This window comes from Pteropus alecto, unplaced genomic scaffold (genome assembly GCF_000325575.1).
Source record: "Pteropus alecto unplaced genomic scaffold, ASM32557v1 scaffold3, whole genome shotgun sequence".
NCBI lineage: Eukaryota > Metazoa > Chordata > Mammalia > Chiroptera > Pteropodidae > Pteropus > Pteropus alecto.
The window spans coordinates 16,248,960-16,253,503 of NW_006442484.1; the positions used below are offsets into that span (position 1 = coordinate 16,248,960).

The 4,544-nt window shown below is 38.3% G+C and overlaps 1 pseudogene; it reads right to left on the minus strand.

The window, feature by feature from the left end:
• Nucleotides 1-352: 352 nt before the first annotated feature.
• Nucleotides 353-469, minus strand: LOC112470512 (annotated as a pseudogene).
• Nucleotides 470-4,544: the final 4,075 nt, after the last annotated feature.

Genomic DNA, 4,544 nt, shown 5'->3' on the forward strand with positions numbered 1-4,544 from the left:
AACTGACCAAAAACTTCTATAACTAACAAGTTATTATATCAGCTTTTCAGGATACAAAGTTAATGTACAAAAGTAAATTGCTTTTCTACATACCAGCAATGAACAAATAGAATTTGAAATAAAAAACAATACCATTTATATTAGCACCCCCCAAAATGAAATAGTTATAAATCTAATGAAATATGTACCAAATTTACATAAGAAAAACTAAAAAATTTCAATGAACAACATCAAAGAACTAGAAAGATATTCTATGCTTATAGATAGGAAGACTCGATATCATCAAGATGTCAGTCCTTCCCAACTAGATCTATAGATTCAGTACAATTCCAATTATTATTATTTTTTTTAATGCCTACAGCACCTGGTATTCCTAGGTGGTCTCCCATCCGAGTACTAACCAGGCCCAATCCTGCTTAACTTGAGATCAGACGAGATCAGGTACGTTCAGGGTGGCTTGGCCATAGACTAATACAAGTCCAATTAAACCAGAAGTTATTTTGTGGATATCTACAAACTGATTCTAAAGTTTACATAGAGAGGCAAAAGACCCACCTTTAATAACACCTTGTTATTAAAATAGCATATAATTTATAAATTCATTTTATACAAGTAATTATATCTATTTATCCATTTATAAATCATTTGTCTATCCAAATATCTAGAGTAACATCCAATTATGTTAAAAAAATGGATGGTGAGAATTGTTTTTTAAAAATCACTTTACTCTTGTATTTTTAAAAGGTAATTTTTTTAGAGCAGTTCTATCTTCAGCAAAATTGAATAGAAAGTACGGTTCTAGTATACCCCTTACCCATCCCCATCCCCCCACACACAGACCTTTCCTCTATCACTAGCCCACACCATATTGTTACAATCAATGAATATTCATTGATCTATCATTATTACCCAAAGTCCATAGTTTACATTAGGGTTGACTCTTGGAGTGGTATATTCAATGGGGTTTGACAAAAATATAATGTCGCTGCTGGGGCAAATCGGAGTTCAGTGTCACCCCAACGGCAGGCGGAAGAGAGATGGATAACAACGACGCAGACATGTAGTTAGCATTTTCCCTCGGTTCTTTCTCAAAAGACGGCAGTGAAGAATCATAGATCATTGAGATTTAATAGTTTTATTAAAAATATGCTTTAGATAGACAAAGCATGCCCCAAGGAGACACATAGTACCAGGGCTGAGAGCTGCAACAGAGCACTAAAATAATAACCACAACAACAGCAAGAGGGCAAAAAGAGCCCCGAATTGGGAATGTCTGCATTATATTTGGGCTGTGATGAGTGATTCCAAAGGCATTCTTAGGTGATTAGCAAGTGAGATCATTTTGACACTTGGATGCTATATAACTCTTTGCCTAGTGCGCATGTGTGTACCCAGAATTCTGCTACCATTGAGTGCTGTTTGGGTGGTCTCCAGGCTGGGTCGCTTTTCCTTTGTTCCCGCATTGCTCATGTCTGACTAGCTACCTAACACTCCCTGGTGTCGTATGAGTCCTCACAGGTTCCTCCAGAAAATGAACCGGGAAGTGTGACCTATTCCTGTGAACCCATGGAAGACCTTAAACTCTTGTTCCAGATCTATATAAGTCCACACATCCCAGGGAATCAGAGGACTTTTCTAAATAACCATTCTTTTATCCCGGTGTCTATGCCACTATTCTCTCTTCAAAATGATTTAATTTCTTTAAAATAGAGATCTTTACCAGAATTAACAAACTGCTATGAAAAGTAACTTTATTGCCAATTACCTCTACTATTAATTTTGACTTTTGTCTTTTCAATCCTTTTGCTAAATTTATATCTTCTAGGTTGCAAGGCTTCCTACTCCTTCTATATGCTAGAAGGACCTCATGTTCTCTGCCTCTGGGGCTCTCGGATAGGCTTCCAGTGATTTTTTTAGTCCCTGTAGGCAGGGACTACAGCTCTATCTCAGCTTTGAAGAAGTTACAGAAGACAGACCTGAGTCCTTCAACATCCCCTTAAGAATAAGGGAATAAAATCTCCGAGGGGGGAATAATGTAGGGAGGAGGCAAGAGAATTAAAATGTTAATCAAGCCACAATCAGAGACTGCAATATGCTGATCAGCCCTGCAGCCAGGCCAAGAGGACACATTCAGAACAAAGGAAGATTTTTACTGGGTTTGCTAACCAATTCCCCACACCTGTGAAGGGGAAATAGGAACCAACAGTCATTCCCTATGGCTAAACCATGGGGAACCTATAAAGGCTGGGAACTGCCAGCAGGCCTTTCACTCTACATATTCTTACCTTTTCATGCTACATGCTATTCCCTTTCCTCCTATATGTCCATATCGAAGGAAATAGAAACTAAAGGATGACATATAAACTGAACTCCCTGAACATTCAGGGTCTCTCTCACTGTCCCTCTCACTCTCTGCCTCTGAGAGGAGACCATACTCTGTGGAGTTATCCCTCTTCTAATAAACTTTCCTTTTGACTCTAACATTGGTGTGTGTTGAATTCTTTCCACACTGTCCGCCAAAGGACCCTCTTCTCTCAGTGCAGGGCATGGTCTCCCCCCACCCCGATTCTGGGAAATTTGCCGTCCTGCATCAATAATGACATGTATCCACTACTATAGTATCATACAGAATAGTTTCACTGTCATAAAACTCCTGTGCTCCACCTATTCATTCCTTCCCTCAAACTCTGACAACCAGTTTTTTGTCTCCAGTTTTGCCTTTTCCAGAATGTCATATGGTTGAAATCATACAGTATGTAGGCTTTTCAGATTGACGTCTTTCTTTTGATAGCTCATTTCTAAAAAGAAATGATAAAAATGAAGTGTTGAGTAGCATTCCATTGTCTGGATGTGCCATAGTTTACCTACCGAAAGACATCTTGACTGCTTCCAGATTTTGACAAATATGAATAAATTATGAAAAATTCTGTGCAGGCTTTTGTGTGGATATAAGTTTTCAACTCCTTAGGGTAAATACCAAAGAGTGCGATTGCTGGATAGAATTGTAAGAGCATGTTTACTTTTGTAAGAAACTGACAAACTACCATCCAAAGTGTACTGTTTTGCATTCCCATCAGCAATGAACGAGAGTTCTGCTGCTCCACATCCTCAACAGCATTTGATGTTGTCGGCGTTTTGGATTTTGGCCATTCTAATAGGTGTGTAGTGGCATCTCACTGTTTTTTTAATTCGCATTTCCCCGATGATGTGTTATGTGAAGTACCTTTTCATGTGTCCTTTGTGTTAATTGCTTAAAAAATCTAAAGAACTTTTTTCATTTTATAAAAATAATTGAGAGATGTTTAAAAGAAAAACAAACTGGCTCAAAACAAGTATGCCAAGATTTAACAGTATTTAGTTCAGATTAGGAAAGATTTAACAGTATTTAGTTCAGATTAGGAAATACCTTTTGTATTTTTCTGTGTATTTTTAAAGTTAAAAAAAAAAGAAAACACTAAAAAAATGTTTGACATGACTTTGACCCATTCAGCCTAGGACAGAAGAAAAGATGTAGGTATAAACAGAGATATTTTTCAAACCTGCTCATTTTGTTGTGGCCTGTATAGAATAGACCAAACCAAGTATGCTCTCAAAGGCTGTTTATTAGCCAGCGGCTGTCCTATACAAAGGAGCAGCCCCAAAATGCCAAGATACAAGGTTTTTAAGTCCTAAATCCCATTCTTCGTTCTATCTTAAACACAAAGGTCTATTTTTCTCCTATTCTCTACCTGTCAACCCACTGGTCAGGTGTGTAAGCGGGGAGTACAGAAGCAGAAAGCTTGTTGTTAGAATGTTATGTTCCTATGGGTGATTGCCTATGTCCCCATGGCAATAGCCAGTGTTCCCATGGGCGATGGCCAAACAGTAATTTTCAGCTTATATACAATTGATTATTTTTCATGCCACGCAAGCAAGCAGGGTTACACAGGCTAAAATTGGCAGTTAGCTTATGAGCTCATTGTTACAAGTTTCATGATTAACAGAATGCGGTTAGGGGTTCCAGAAACTAGGCCTAAGGTATAGACTTCCTTTGTCCAGTTTCAGGTTTTAATTATCCTTTAACCCTTTCACATTTCAGCAGGCTATCACAATTTTAACCCTGGATTTCTCAGTTTTGTCTTCACCCCTGATGATATTTTGTGAGAGCCTAGAAAAACTAAGCAAGTCCTTTGACCTGACATCGTGATGCCACTCATACCCAGTAAGAGATGTGCCTGGGTGGCTTCGGGTTTCTTTTATTCTAATCCTAGGAAAGCTGCATTGCACAAACTGTCCCTCTTGTTTTGTAGTCTGCTATACTTCCATTTTCCTTTTTCTTTTAACTATTTCCCAAAAGCAACAAAAGTATTAGGGGAATAATGGGAGCAAGTCCTAAACGAGTAAGACTCTCATGTTAAATCTGTAAGGTAAGGCCTGGTAAAGCCCATTGTCACCACGAAACAGCTGAGGGACATTAGCTGAGATTTCCAATTTCTCAGCATTAACTGTTTATGATAAAGTTGGGGGGTGAAAATAACCCTCTGCTTTAAGACTTAAACACTTGA